Genomic DNA, 16595 nt, shown 5'->3' with positions numbered 1-16595 from the left:
GTCCTATCCTTCTCCATAATTATATTGAAACTACTGGTATTGTGACCACTGGACCTGAAGTGCTCCCCAACGCATACCTCTGTCACCTGACCTATCTCATTCCCTAACAGGAGATCCAACACTGCCCCTTCTCTAGTTGGTAACTCTATGTATTGCTGCAAAAAACTATCTTGCACACATTTGACAAACTCCAAACCATCCAGTCCTTTTACAGAATGGGCTTCCCAGTCTATGTGTGGAAAATTAAAATCTTCCACAATCACAACCTTGTGCTTACTACAAATATCTGCTATCTCCTTACAGATTTGCTCCTCTAGTTCTCGGTCCCCATTAGATGGTCCATAATACACCCCTATAGGCGACACTACACCTTTCCAATTCCTCAATTCCACCCAAATAGCCTCCCTGGACAAGTCCACTAATCTATCCCACCAGAGCACCGCTGTTATATAATCTCTGACAAGCAATGCAACACCTCCCCCTCTTGCCCCTCCTATTCTATCACACCTGAAGCAACGAAATTCTGGAATATTTAGTTGCCAATCACACCCCTCCTGCAACCAGGTTTCACTAATAGTTACAACATCATATTTCCAGGTATCAATCCATTTTCTAAGCTCATCCACCTTTCTTACAATGTTCCTAGCATTAAAATAGATATATTTAAGAAACTTTCCACCTCCCACTCTCTGTATCCTTAATTGAGCAAACAACTTTATTACCTTCTTCTTTTTCCCCTACATCAACCTCCCCTCTCCGTCTCCTTAATTTGATTCCCTCCCCCCTAACCATTCTAGTTTAAAGTCACCTCAGTAGCTCTCGCGAATCTCCCCGCCAGGATATTGGTCCCCTTATGATTTAACAGCAACCCATCTCCTTTGTACAGGTCATGCCTGCGCCAATAGTGGTCCCAATGATCTAAAAACCCAAATCCCTGCCCCTTGCTCCAATCTCTCAGCCACGCAATTATCCTACATCTCATTGCATTCCTATTCTCACTGTTGCGTAGCACAGGCAGTAATCCTGAGACTACTACCTTTGTCGTCCTTTTTCTCAACTCCCTATATTCTTCTTTCAGGATCTCTCCCCTTTTCCTACCTATGTCATTGGTACCTATACGTACCGCGACCTCTGGCTCTGCTCCCTCCCACTTCAGGATATCTTGGATGTGATCAGAAACATCACGGACCCTGGCACCAGGGAGGCAAACTACCCTCCGGGTGTCCTGACTTGGTCCACAGAATCACCTATCTGACCCCCTAACTATCGAGTTTTAAATCTTGCAAATCTTTTAAACTCCCTTTTAAATCTTCCTCATTTCCCTCCACATCACACTCCTGCGCAGTCCTCACTCTCTCGACACCGATGAAAAAAACCAAAAAATTTAAAAAAGCTTTCCTCCACACTCCAGCTCCAAATCTCAGTCTTCTTTCTCCCAATTAAACTCGAATCAGGATTTGAGTCCTCTTAAATCTTCCTTATTTCCCTCCATATCACACGCCTGCGCAGTCCTCACTCTCTTGACGCTGATGAAAAAAAAAGAAAAATTTTTAAAAGGCTTCCTCCACACTCCCACTGCGAATCTCAGTCTTCTTTCTCCCAATTCAACTCGAATCAGGATTTGAGTCCTTTTAAATCTTCCTCAATTCCCTTCACGACGTCACATGCCTGCACAGTCCTCACTCTCACGACGCCGATGAAAAAATCGGTAAAGTTTAAAAAGGGTTTCCTTCACACTCCCGCTCCGAATCTCAGTCTTCTTTCTCCCAATTAAACTCAAATCAGGATTTGAGTCCTTTTAAATCTTCCTCGTTTCCCTCCACATCACACGCCTGCGCAGTCCTCACTCTCTCGACACTGATGAAAAAAACTGAAAAATTTAAAAAAGGCTTCCTCCACACTCCCGCTTCTCCCAATTAAACTCGAATCAGGATTTGAGTCTTTTTAAATCTTCCTTGTTTCCCTTCACGACGTCACACGCCTGTGCCGTCCTCACTCTCTCGACACCGATGAAAAACACCGAAAAATTAAAAAATGGCTTCCTCCACACTCCCGCTCCGAATCTCAGTCTTCTTCCTTCTCCCAATTTTAGTGCTTTAAAAGGGATGGGGGGGTGAAGGGGAAGAGGGGTGGCATTACTGGTCAGGGATACTATTACAGCTACAGAAAGGGTGGGTAATGTTGCAGGATCCTCTTTTGTGTCAGTATGGGTAGAAGTCAGGAACAGGAAGAGAGTAGTGACTCTATTGGGAGTATTCTATAGGCCCCCTGGTATCAGCAGAAATACCGAGGAGCAGATTGGGAAGCAGATTTTGGAAAGGTGCAAAAATAACAGGGTTGTTATCATGGGTGACTTTAACTTCCCTAATATTGATTGGCACCTGATTAGTTCCAATGGTTTAGACGAGGCAGAGTTTGTTAAGTATGTCCAGTTTGGATTCTTGTCACAATATGTGGACAGGCCGACTAGGAGGAATGCCATACTAGATCTAGTACTAGGTAATGAACTGGGTCAGGTCACAGATCTCTCAGTGGGTGAGCATCTGGGGGACAGTGACCACCACTCCCTGACCTTCAGCATTATCATGGAAAAGGATAGAATCAGAAAGGACTGGAAAATTGGGATGATGTTTTGGCAAGGAAATGTACTATGGACATGTGGTCAATGTTTAGAGATCTCTTGCAGGATGTTAGGGATAAATTTGTCCCAGTGAGGAAGATAAAGAATGGTAGGGTGAAGGAACCATGGGTGACAAGTGAGGTGGAAATCTAGTCAGGTGGAAGAAGGCAGCATACATGAGGTTCAGGAAGCAAGGATCAGATGGGTCTATTGAGGAATATAGGGAAGCAAGAAAGGAGCTTAAAAAGGGGCTGAGGAGAGCAAGAAGGGGGCATGAGAAGGCCTTGGCGGGTAGGGTAAAGGAAAACCCCAAGGCATTCTTCAATTATGTGAAGAACAAAAGGTTGACAGGACTGAAGGTATGACCAATTAGAGATAAAGGTGGGAAGATGTGCCTGAAGGCTGTGGAAGTGAGCGAGGTCCTCAATGAATACTTCTCTTTGGTATTCACAATGAGAGGGAACTTGATGACAGTGAGGACAATATGAGTGAGGTTGATGTTCTGGAGCATGTTGATATTAAGGCAGAGGAGATATTGGAGTTACTAAAATACATTAGGATGGATAAGTCCCTGGGGCCTGATGGAATATTCCCCAGGCTGCTCCACCAGGCGAGGGAAGAGATTGCTGAGCCTCTGGCTAGGATCTTTATGTCCTCGTTGTCTACGGGAACGGTACCGGAGGATTGGAGGGAGGTGAATGTTGCCCCTTGTTCAAAAAAGGTAGTAGAGATAGTCCAAGTAATTATAGACCAGTGAGCCTTGCGTCTGTGGTGGGAAAGCTGTTGGAAAAGATTCTTAGAAATAGGATCTCTGGGCATTTAGAGAATCATGGTCTGATCAGGGACAGTCAGCATGGCTTTGTGAAAGGCAGATCGTGTCTAACAAGCCTAATGGAGTTCTTTGAGGAGGAGACCAGGCATATAGATGAGGGTGGTGCAGTGGATGTGATCTATATGGATTTCAGTAAGGAATTTGATAAGGTTCCACACAATAGGCTTATTCAGGAAGTCAAGAGGCATGGGATCCAGGGAAGTTTGGCCAGGTGGATTCAGAATTGGCTTGCCTGCAGAAGGCAGAGGGTCGTGGTGGAGGAAGTAGATTGGGATTGGAGGGTTATGACTAGTGGTGTCCCACAAGGATCTGTTCTGGGACCTCTACTTCTGTGATTTTTATTAACCACCTGAATGTGGGGGTAGAAGGGTGGGTTGGCAAGTTTGCAGACAACACAGAGGTTGGTGGTGTTGAAGGTAGTGTAGAGGATTGTCGAAGATTGTAGAGGGACATTGATAGGTTGCAGAAGTGGGCTGAGAAGTGGCAGATGGAGTTCAACCCGGAGAAATGTGAGGTGGTACACTTTGGAAGGACAAGCTCCAAGACAGAGTACAAAGTAAATGGCAGGATATTTGAGTAGTGTGGAGGAGCAGAGGGATCTGGGGGTACATGTCCACAGATCCCTGAAAGTTGCCTCACAGGTAGATAGGGCAGTTAAGAAAGTTTATGGGCTGTTAGCTTTTATAAGTCGAGGGATAGAGTTTAAGAGTCACGAGGTAATGACGCAGCTCTATAAAACTCCAGTTAGGCCACGCTTTAAGTACTGTGTCCAGTTCTAGTCACCTCACTATAAGAAGGATGTGGAAGCATTGGAAAGGGTATAGAGGAGATTTACCAGGATGCTGCCTGGTTTAGAGAGTATGGAATATAATCAGAGATTAAGGGAGCTAGGGCTTTACTCTTTGGAGAGTAGGAGGATGAGAGGAGACATGATAGAGGTATACAAGATATTAAGAGGAATAGATAGAGTAGACAGCCTGTGCCTCTTCCCCAGGGCACCACTGCTCAATACAAGAGGACATGGTTTTAAGGTAAGGAGTGGGAGGTTCAAGGGGGATATTAGAGGAAGGTTTTTTACTCACAGTGGTTGGTGTGTGGAATGCACTTCCTGAGTCAGTGGTGGAGGCAGATACACTTGTGAAGGTTAAGATACTACTAGACAGGTATATGGAGGAATTTAAGGTGGGGGTTATATGGGAGGCAGGGTTTGAGGGTCCGCACAACATTGTGGGCTGAAGGGCCTGTACTGTGCTGTACTATTCCATGTTCTAAAGTGAGTCCATAGGTTGTGGGAACACCTCAATGATGGGACAAGTAAATCTGAGCAATAATAACAGTTCCTAAATCTGATGGTATGGGTCCCGGTACTTTCTTCCTGAAGGCACTAAGAAAAGAGAGCAAGTCTTGGAAGGTCCTGACGAAGGGTCTCGGCCTGAAACGTCGACTGCGCCTCTTCCTATAGATGCTGCCTGGCCTGCTGCATTCACCAGCAACTTTGATGTATGTTGCTTAAGTCTTGGAAGGTGTTGGTCGCTGATGAAGGATGTTGTTTCCTGCAATAAAGCCTTACGTAGATGTGCTCAGTGGTGAAGAGGGTTTTACCCATGATGGACTGGGCTGTATACACCACTTTTTGAAGGACAGTCCATTCAAGGGCATACCAAGTTGTGATATGATAAAGTCAGTCAGTATACACTCCATTACACCCGTATAAAGTTCATCAAATATGTCATGCTGAATCTTTGTAAACTCTTAAGGATGTAGAGGTGTTGCCGTGCTTTCTTCGTAATTGCACTTATGCCAGATACAGGGCAGGTCATCAAAATAATAACACCAATGAGATTAAAGTTGCTGACCCTCTCCACCTCTGATCCTCTCACGAGGACTGGCTAAAGAACTATTAGCTTTGCTCTCCTGAAGTAAACGATCATCTCAATGGTCTTGCTGAAATTTTGTGAGAGGTTGCTGCGATGCTATTTCCCAGCCAGACTTTCAATCTCCCTCCTATATGCTGACATCACCACCTTTGATACAGCCTATGACAGTGGTCTCGTCAGTAAAACTGAATATGACGCTGGAGCTGAGCTTGGTCATACATTCGTAAGTGTGGTGAGTAGAGGAGGGAGCTAAGCTCCTATGCTGATAGAGATTGTGAATGAGATATTGCCAATCTGAACTGACTGGGGTCTGCAAGTGAATAAATCAAGGATCCAATTGCATAAGGTATTGAGCCCAAGGTCTTGGAGCATATTGATTAGTGTTGAGATGAAGATATTATTGAATGCCAAGCAGTAGTCGATGAAGTGCACCCTGATGAATGTATTTTTGCTGCCCAGATGTTCCAGTGTTCAGTGAAGAGCCAATGAGATAGTATCTACTGTGGACTGCTGCTCCAGCAGACAAAATTGGAGCAGATCTAAAACACCACTCAGGCATGAGTTGATATATTTCATCACTAACCTATTAAGCACTTCAATACTGTGGATGTAATTGCTACTGTGTGATAGATATTGATGTAGGTCACCACACTCTTCTTAGGCACAAATATAACAGAATCCTGCTTGAAATAAGCGGACACCTTAGACTGCCATGGCAAGAGGTTAAAAAAAAATCTTAAATGAACAATCCAGCCAGTTGATCAGCACAATACTTTATGATCAACTTTAGTACATGGCCAGATACCAAGTTTGGGCCTGCCACTTTTTCTGAATTTATCCTTTCAAAGGCATTCGCATGTAGGCCTCAGAGACTTAAATTAGGATCATTGAGTGATACGGGAGTTTGTAATAGCTCCTCCATGTTCTGACAGTAAAAGTGAGCATAGAAGGCATTGATCTTATCTGGAAATAAAACCCTGTTGTTGCCTATGTCATTTGATTTAACTTTATAAGAGGTGATAGTATTCAAGCCCTATTGGAACTGTCAAGCATCCCTCCATGAGTCAAAATTTCTGTTTTGCCCATGAGATAGCTTTCTGGAGATTGTACCTGGACCTCTTGTAACTTCCTTGGTTACCAGTCTTAAATGCCTCTGATCTGTCCTCAGCTGATTACAGATCTTATGGTTTATCTAAGGCTTCTGGTTGGGGAACACCGAATGATTTTGAGGGACACACTCATCTACGATAGTTTTAACAAAGTACATTACACCCTGGTGTATTCATTCAGATCCACATACAAGTCCTTGAAAACGGTCCAGCCCTCAGACTCAAAGCAATCCTCTAGTCACTTCTCTGCCTCCCGCAACTACCTCTATGTTGTCTTAATCTCCGCAGTTTTGCTCTTTAGCCTCTACTGTATCCAGGTAGGAGAAAAATAGCCAAGTGATCTGATTTACTGAAATGCGTTCTAGGCACGGAAGGTAGCCAATCTTTATCTCAGTGTAACGGTGGTCTGCTATGTTAGGGCTTCTGGTGCTACAGGTTATATGCTGATGGTAATTGAGCAGGGTTTTATTTAAAGGAGGCTGGTTTAATTCCCAATGACTTGAAATGTGTCTGAATGAACTGTTTCTTGTTTGGAGATGGCATCAAGCAGTTCTCACGCCCTTGATTATAGTCTTCTGCTAGTGATAAGTAAACTGCTGTTAGGATTATGGAGAAGAAGTCCCTTAGTACAGACGGCAATTACCTTTAGGTGTTCAGGGGAACACGAATCTGTCAAAGCCACTACATTGGAGCACCATCAACAGTTTATCATAATACACACACCTCCACATAGACTACCAGGTGTGACTGAATTCAAAAGATCAAAGGTTCATTTTATTGCCAAAGTGTATATGTACAAAATAACTCTGATTTTGTCTTCTCTGGATAGCTTTGAAGTACAAAATGACCATAGGTTTGTTGAAAGAAGACGTCAACATTGACCCCAGCACAAATAAAAAGAACAGAAACAAAACTCAAAAACCACCCTCTTTCCCTTGCAGTAAAAAACAGCGACATCATCAAATCCATTATCCCTTTCACGCAGAAAGAAAACAGCAACAATAACATCAAATTCCTAATCCCCTCCCCACCTAAGAAGAATAATGTGAGCTGCCTTAATGACTATTGCCCAGTAGCACTCATATCTAGTGATGAACTGCTCTGAGAGGTCGGTCATGACTAGACTGAACTCCTGCCTCAGCAAGGACATGGACCCATTGCAATTTGCCTATCGCCACAATAGGTCAATGGCAGACACAATCTCAGTGGCTCCACATGGCCTTAGATTACCTGGACAATGTAAATACCTACGTCATGATGCCGTTCATTGACTATAGCTCAGTATTTAATACCATTATTGCCACAATCCTGATTGAGAAGTTGCAGAACCTGGGCCTCTGTACCTCCCTCTGCAATTGGATCCTTGACTTACTAACCGGAAGACTACAATCTGTGCGGATTGGAGATAACATATCCTCCTCGCTGATGATCAGCACTGGCGCATCTCAGGGGTGTGTGCTTAGCCCACTGCTCTACTCTGTCTAGACATATGACTGTATAGCTCAAGTACCATCTATAAATTTACTGATGATACAAACATCTGAGATGGAGATGAGAGGGAGTAGAGGAGTGAGATATGCCAACTAGTGAACTTCAGGAAGAGTAAGATGAAGGAACACATACCAATCCTCATAGAGGGATCAGAAGTGGAGACAATGAGCAGCTTCAAGTTCCTTGGTGTCAAGATCTCTGAGGATCTAACCTGGTCCCAACATATCGATGCAGTTATAAAGAAGGCAAGACAGCGGCTATACTTTATCAGGAGTTTGAAGGGATTTGGCATGTCAACTAATACACTCAAAAACTTCTATAGTTGTATCATGAAGAGCATTCTGACAGGCTGCGTCACTGTCTGGTATGGAGTGGGGTGGCGAAGGGGCTACTGCACAGGACCGAAGAAGCTGTAGAAGGCTGTGAATCTAGTCCGCTCCATCTTGGGAACTAGCCTACAAAGTACCCAGGACACCTTTAGGGAGCAGTGTCTCAGAAAGACAGCATCCATTGTTAAGGACCTCCAGCACCCAGGGCATGCCCTTTTCTCACTGCTACCATCAGGTAGGAGGTACAGAAGCCTGAAACACACACTCAGCAATTCAGAAACAGCTTCTTCCCCTCTGCCATCCGATCCTTAAATGCACTTTGAACTTGTGAGCACTACCTCATTTTTTTAAATATAATTTCTGTTTTTGCACAATTTTTAATCTATTCAATATACATTTACTGTAATTGATTGATTGATTTATATATTATTATTATATTTTCTTCTTCTATATGCTGTATTGCATTGAACAGCCGTTGCCCAGTTAACAAATTTCATGACATATGCCGTTGATAACAAACCTGATTCTGATTCCTTGGAATCATGAAGCCAAAGTTGATACTTTCAGCAGATGTAAAGTCAAGGCATGTAGAAGTAAACAGAACTGGAAATATTCAAGGCATATCTCCTACTGGGCAAATCCATAAGGCTCAGATTGTCAGTACTGTTACATACCTTTTCACAGCTTCCTGGTCTGGCTCACCATCTGAGCCCTCCTCGTCCACTGGTATCACGACTGGAACAGTATGCTGTGAGAAAAATGAGTAAATACTGATATGGAAAGTATACACAAATGACAAGGAAAATGAACCAACAACTGTACTTAAGTACATTCACATTATCAATGCAGTAACAGGCCTTTTAGGCTTACCACATTCATGTCTAGCTTGAATCATATTGATTGCCCTGGTTCACATCTTTACTGTTATGTTGTAGATATTGAGCATTTCTGTAACGCAAACAACAGGAATTCTGCAGATGCTAGAAATTCAAGCAACACACATCAAAGTTGCTGGTGAACGCAGCAGGCCAGGCAGCATCTCTAGGAAGAGGTACAGTCGACGTTTCGGGCCGAGACCCTTCGTACTGTCTGCTATTTCGTGGCACTAGTTTTTGTAACAGGGTGACAAGTTACACAGCATCCACACAACTGTGTTTTGGGTCAGAGAGCCATCTCAATTTCACAAGTTTGGCAGGACCAGAGAGTGACTTCCCTAGTCTTACGCAGCCAAGGAACCCAGGGGTTTCATTATAGGGGCTTATCCGGGATTAATATTGTTGGACGCTTGCGATTGCCTCGAGCATTGATCCAGTGGGTTTTGTGTTTAAACTGACTATTGACTGGTAAAGTAATTGCAATATGTTGTTATGGATGCTGCAGGGATTGAGCAGTGCTGCGAATCCACAGGGTTACCAGTAACGAATGCGTGTGTATTGAGTGGGGTAGACAGCCGTATTCCTGATGAATTGTTAATTTGAACCTTAAGTACTGTTAAAGCAATAGCAGCAGTTACATTATGAAGCAGGGGTCTAATGGAATGGTGGGCAAAGTCTTCGTTTTAGTTCAGACTAGCGCTGACATCATGGCAATGCCTGGTACTACTGGGCTAAGGAGATGGGGGTAGCAGTGGAATGTCCGCACTTTCCAGGATGAGGGGACTGAAGGCCAGTGTGCTGAATCACAAGCCCAGTCTCCCATAGCAGTGGGTGGAGACTTCAAAGACTGGTTGCTCTCATTTCTGCAAAGTGAGAGGAAGGAGTGGTCTGATTTGGAAGGTCTAATGAGTCCCCTAGCAAGGGGTAAGCATTCTGAGTTGGTATCGGCTCTTACCTCTCTGTCAAATAAATGCCTCAGTGCACAGGCGGAGGGTCCTAGTTATTGAAAGCTGAGAATGTTCTCAGGCATGAAGCCCACCCCTAAAGTGGAAGAGGAGTATAAGACTTAAGCGGAACAGACCTCTCAGATGCTGGATGAGTGGCAGTGCTCTGATGCCATAAAAAGACAGTGATTGGTTGAAAGTTTGAAAGGGCCAACTGCTGATGGAGTGAGATCTGTAAAGACACGTTACCCCTTTGCTACCTCTGCAAGATATATGCAAGCACTAGAAAATGTGCTTGGCATGACAAGAAGCCCTATGGAGTTTATGATGGGTTTTCAGAACATGTTTCAAGAGAAGGGGGAGAGAATTCCACCTAAATTTTTCAACTAGTGAGACAGCTGAGTTACTTGTGGTGTGGGGGGGGGGGTGCAGGGCCATTCAAATGGTTGAGGTGAATCAGTTCAAAATGGATCAAGTGGCAAAAGGCGCTCAGACACCTTTCCTGAATGTGTCATAAGACATGCGCCCCTCCCTCACTGGTCGAGCTGATCAGAGTAGTAACAGAGTAGAATAATATAATGGAGGTGCAGGAGGGGTCCATCACCAGGATACAGTCATCGGTAGTAGCCCCCTTAGCTGAAGTGACCTCTGATAACACACCCTGAGGGGAGGGGTAAAGGAGCTCCCCACCCTGGGGATTAGTAAAGGAGTTTAGAACTGTGATGTCTTGGTTGTTAACGGCGAGTGCAGTCATTCCGCACAGTAAAGCAGAAGTAAGTCGGACCCCCTGACAGGATGGACAAAGCAGAGGGCTGCAAGTGAACGGGGTAATGTGAGAAGATTAGCAACCGGTATTGTCTGTTACAACTGTGGTGAAGAGGGACAAGTCAGGCAGGAGTGTGAAGGATGGGAAAATCATCGGAGAGTGAGCCCCTCCCCTGGGTACCTAACTGGAGAAATCTAGTGAGGGAATGGCTTGGCATTTCAGGGTGTACATGTTCCCAGCAATATGGGAGGAGGAGAAGACGGTGGCAGGACGTAGCTTGCGTGGCCACTCTGGTGAATGCTATCTGTAATCTGTCAAGTAGGGTGCCGTGCACAATCCTAATTTGATGGAGACAGATGTGAGATAACGGAGGAACATCTTGAGAAACCTCTGGGATGCCTTTTTCGCTGCGGCGGTTACTGTGTGATCCAGAATCTCCGGAGGGGAAGGCCCCGAGTCCTTGGCTTTGCTTGTTGCTTGGCAGCCGGGGCAGGGTCGAAGCGCTCGGCAGAGATGGTGCTCGGTGCTCGGTGTCGAAGGGCTGATCGGATGCTTCCAATGCATCGACAGTTGTCGGTGCCTGGAGGTTTATGGCAGAGAGTGTTTCTGGGGACTATAGGGAGTCGTCTATCGGAACTTTGAGACTTCTATTTTTACCGTTCCCATAGTCTGTTCTTTATCAAATTATGGTATTGCTTTGCATTGCTGTAACTATATGTTATAATTATGTGGTCTTGTCAGTGATAGTCTTTGGTTTGTCCTGTTTTTTTTTGTGATATCACTCTGGAGGTTGTGTGGACATGTGGCCAAGTGGTTAAGGCATTGGACCTTAGCGACCCGAAGGTCTTAAGTTCGAGCCCCAGCCGAGGCAACGTGTTGTGTCCTTGAGTAAGGCACTTAATCACACATTGCTCTGTGACGACACTGGTGCCAAGCTGTATGGGGATCCTGAATGCCCTTCCCTTGGACAATATTGGTGTCGTCGAGAGGGGAGACTTGCCAGCATGGGCAACTGCCAGTCTTCCATACAACCTTGCCCAGGCCTGCGCCCTGGAGAGTGAAGACTTTCCAGGCGCAGATGCACGGTCTCGCAATAAATGAGGACTGAGTGTCCTCATAATCTAATCTAATCTAATCAAGAAAGCTACTCTGAAAGCAAAAAACCCTATTCCTGAAGGTTTAATAGTGCCAAACTTCAGTGTATCACTATGGATTGAGGATATTTATGCTACAGCCAAATTTGACACAATGGTATTGACACATTTACCCATGATGCCACTTAATGCACTAGAGAATCTGGGGTCTGTGTGATGGTTACTTGTCACTGAAGCTGGGAGTTTTTGGAGGCAAATGTATGAATAGCTGAGGCCCTTGATACAGTAATGCTGGTTTGTCTGGACCTGGTTGAGAAGGATGAAGCTTTCAATTCTTACGGGGAGAAATACTCCTTTCGTGAGGAGGTTAGTGGGAGCCTAAAAAGAGAGAGTTGGGAGAGAGTTTTCTGGAAACATTGTCCATTCACCAAGCTGCTTTAGTAGGTGTGTGGCTGCTCTAAGCTAGATGATGAGCATAAACAAGGGACTATGTGGTACCAATCATGTCATGGCCTGGGGAAGTAGCTAGACTAACAGGAAACCTCAAACTTCCTGGAATGCCTGAGGCCAGAGGCCCTCTTCAGGTGGATGCTCCAGAAGACCATGAAGAGAAGTCGAGCTTAGCTGCTGGGGTACTGGTGAGGCCCGAACTGTAGAAGCTCTCAGTTGTACAAGTGAACAGAATGACGGTGAGTGCTGGGAACACTTTGGAGAAGGGAGGTCACCCTCAGGCAGGCGATGCCAATGGCGCACCTCTTTCTGGTAACGGTAATGTCTAGTGTCCCTATGAAACAAGGTGGGATGAAACTCTCTCTGAAAAAGAGGAAGTTGACTACTAAGTCATTCAACTTTGGGGACTACCCAGTACTTGGCGTTTGGAAGAAGCGGTTGATGTGGAGATGTTGAACGGGGCAGGAAACTTTGTCACATGGTGTGAGCAGAATTATCTGCAGCTTAATGTGAAAAAGACTAAGGAGCTGGTGGTAGACCTGAGGAGAGCTAAGGTACCGGTGACCCCTGTTTTCCATCCAGGGGGGCAGTGTGGACATGGTGGATTACAAATACCTGGGGATATGAATTGACAATAAACTGGACTGGTCAAAGAACACTGAGGCTGTCTACAAGAAGGGTCAGAGCCGTCTCTATTTCCTGAGGTGACTGAGGTCCTTTAACATCTATCGGACGATGCTGAGGATGTTCTACGAGTCTGTGGTGGCCAGTGCTATCATGTTTGCTGTTGTGTGCTGGGGGCAGCAGGCTGAGGGTAGCAGACACCAACAGAATCAACAAACTCATTCGTAAAGCCAGCGATGTTGTGGGGATGGAACTGGACTCTCTGACGGTGGTGTCTGGAAAGAGGATGCTGTCCAAGTTGCATGCCATCTTGGTCAATGTCTCCCATCCAGTGCTACATAATGTACTGGTTGGGCACAGGAGTACATTCAGCCAAGAGACTCATTCCACCGAGATGCAACACAGAGCGTCACATGAAGTCATTTCTGCCTGTGGCTATCAAACTTTACAACTCCTCCCTTGGAGGGTCAGACATCCTGAGCCAATAGGCTGGTCCTGGACTTATTTCATAAATTACTGGCATAATTTACATATTACTATTTAACTATTGATGGTTCTATTATTATTTATTATTTATGGTGCAACTGTAACGAAAACCAATTTCCCCCGGGATCAATAAAGTATGACTATGACTATGACTATGAAACTGGAAGATATCTTTTCTATTGGTGAGTTTGATGTGGGTTGTCCCAACAGCACTTGCCACACCATCCAGATTACAGAGGACACCCCATTCAGTGAAAGATTGCGGCGTCTGCCGTTTGTAGAGATGGAGGACGTTCAACAGCACCTGCAGAAGTTCAAGGAAGCTGGGATCATCACTGAATCCAAAAGCCCTTATGAGTTTCCAATAGTGGTGGCCCGGAAGAAGAATGGGAAGGTATGGTTGTGTGTGGACTACTGGACTCTGAATAGGCATACAGTCCTCAACCAATATATGCTCCAAAAATTCAGAACACATTAGCCTGCCTCAGTGTTGTGAAGTGATTCACGTACTGGACTTGAGGAGAGGGTATTATCAGATCCCTATGAGTGAGGCTAACAATGAGAAGATGGCATTCATATGCCCACTTGGGATTCTTCCAGTTTGAAAGGATGCTCCAGGGCATATCGGGAACCCCTGTGACTTTCCAGTGTGCTATACAGAAATTGATGGGAGATATGAACTTACTTGATGTACTGGTGTACCTGGATGATCTCATAGTGCTCAGGTCCACCTTGGAGGCACAAGAACCATATATAACCATATAACAATTCCAGCACGGAAACAGGCCATCTCGGCCCTTCTAGTCTGTGCCGATCTCCCAGTCTCACCTAGTCCCACCGACCTGCACTCAGCCCATAACCCTCCATTCCTTTCCTGTCCATATATCTATCCAATTTAACTTTAAATGACAACTTGGAACCTGCCTCAACCACTTCTGCTGGAAGCTCGTTCCACACAGCTACCACTCTCTGAGTAAAGAAGTTCCCCCTCATGTTACCCCTAAACTTTTGCCCTTTAACTCTCAACTCATGTCCTCTTGCCTGAATCTCCCCCACTCTCAATGGAAAAAGTCTATCCATGTCAACTCTATCAAACCCCCTCATAATTTTAAACACCTCCATCAAGTCCCCCCTCAACCTTCTACGCTCCAAAGAATAAAGACCTAACTTGTTCAACCTTCCACTGTAACTTAGGAGATGAAACTCAGGCAACATTTTGGTAAACTTCCTCTGTACTCTCTCAATTTTATTGACATCTTTCCTATAATTCAGTGACCAGAACTGTACACAATACTCCAAATTTTGGCCTTACCAATGCCTTTAACAATTTCAACATTACATCCCAACTCCTATAGTCAATGCTCTGATTAATAAAGGCCAGCATACCAAAAGCTTTCTTCACCACCCTATCCACATGAGATTCCACCTTCAGGGAACTGCTGCACCGTTATTCCTAGATCCCTCTGTTCTACAGCATTCTTCAATGTCCTACCATTTACCACGTATGTCCTGTTTTGATTAGTTCTACCAAAATGTTGCACCTCACATTTTTCAGCATTAAACTCCATCTGCCATCTTTCAGCACACTCTTCTAATTAGCCTAAATCACTCCCGCAAGCTTTGAAAACCTACTTCATTATCCACAACGCCATCTATCTTAGTAGTCTGCATATTTACTAATGCAACTTACCACCCCATCATCCAGATCATTAATATATATGACAAATCAACACTGGACCGAGTACAGATCCCTGAGGCACACCGCTACACACTGTCCTCCAATCTGACATACAGTTATCCACCACTACTCTCTGGCGTCTCCCATCCAGCCACTGCTGAATCCATTTAACTACTTTCGATATTAATGCCTCAGCGTTTGAACCTTCCTAACTAACCTTCCATGTGGAACCTTGTCAAAGGCCTTACTGAAGTCCATATAGACAACATCCATCGCTTTACCCTCATCAACCTTCCTTAGTAACCTCATCAAAAAATTCAATAAGATTTGTCAAACATGACCTTCCACACACAAATCCATGTTGGGTGTTCCTAATCAGACCCTGTCTATCCAGATAATTATATATACCATCTCTAAGAATACTTTCCATCAATTTACCCACCACTGACGTCAAAATCACAGATCAATAATTGCTAGGGTTACTCTTAGAACCCTTTTTAAACAATGGAACCACTTGAGAAATACGCCAATCCTCCAGCACCATCCCCGTTTCTAATGACATTTGAAATATTTCTGTCAGAGCCCCTGCTATTTCCACACTAACTTCCCTCAAGGACCTAGGGAATATCTTGTCCGGACCCGGAGACTTATCCACTTTTATATTCCTTAAAAGCGCCAGTACTTCCTCTTCTTTAATCGTCATACTTTCCATAACTACCCTATTTGCTTCCTTTACCTTACACCGAATTCAATATCCTTCTCCTTAGTCTGAATACCGAAGAAAAGAAATTGTTCAAAATCTCCGCCATCTACTTTGACTCTGCACATAGCCATCCACTCTGATTCTCTAAGGGACCAATTTTATCCCTCACTACCCTTTTGCTATTTAATATAACTATAGAAAATTCCCTTTGGATTTATTTTCACCTTACTTGCTAAAGCTGCCTCGTATCTTCTTTTAGCTTTTCTAATTTCTTTCTTAAGATTCTTTTTACATTCTTTATATTCCTTGAGCACCTCATTATCTCCAAGCTGCTCAGATGCCTCTCTTTTTCTGAACCAAGTTTCCAATATCCCTTGAAAACCATCGCTCTCTCAAACTTTTAACCTTTTCTTTCAACCTAACAGGAACATAAAGATCCTGTACCCTCAAAATTTCACCTTTAAATGACCTCCATTTTCTCTTTTACATCCTTCCTATAAAACAAATTGTCCCAATCCACTCCTTCTAAATCCTTTCACATCTCCTCAAAGTTAGCCTTTCTCCAATCAAAAATCTCAACGCTGGGTCCAGTCCTATTCTTCTCCATAATTATATTGAAACTACTGGTATTGTGATCACTGGACCTGAAGTGCTCCCCAACACATCCCTCCAGTCACCTGCCCTATCTCATTCCCTAACAGGAGATCCAATACTGCC

General features: G+C 44.4%; 1 protein-coding gene across 1 annotated transcript in view; it reads right to left on the bottom strand.

The window, feature by feature from the left end:
* Positions 1-16595, bottom strand: part of LOC134341058 (serine/threonine-protein kinase SIK3-like) — a 410314-nt gene that overhangs the window by 55090 nt on the left and 338629 nt on the right. The gene's annotated exons all lie outside the window — the stretch shown is intronic.

The sequence above is a fragment of the Mobula hypostoma genome, chromosome Y, assembly GCF_963921235.1.
Source record: "Mobula hypostoma chromosome Y, sMobHyp1.1, whole genome shotgun sequence".
In the NCBI taxonomy this organism is placed as follows: Eukaryota; Metazoa; Chordata; class Chondrichthyes; order Myliobatiformes; family Myliobatidae; genus Mobula; species Mobula hypostoma.
Note: the sequence above shows the minus strand (reverse complement) of the source record. Positions and strands in the feature narration are given on the sequence as shown.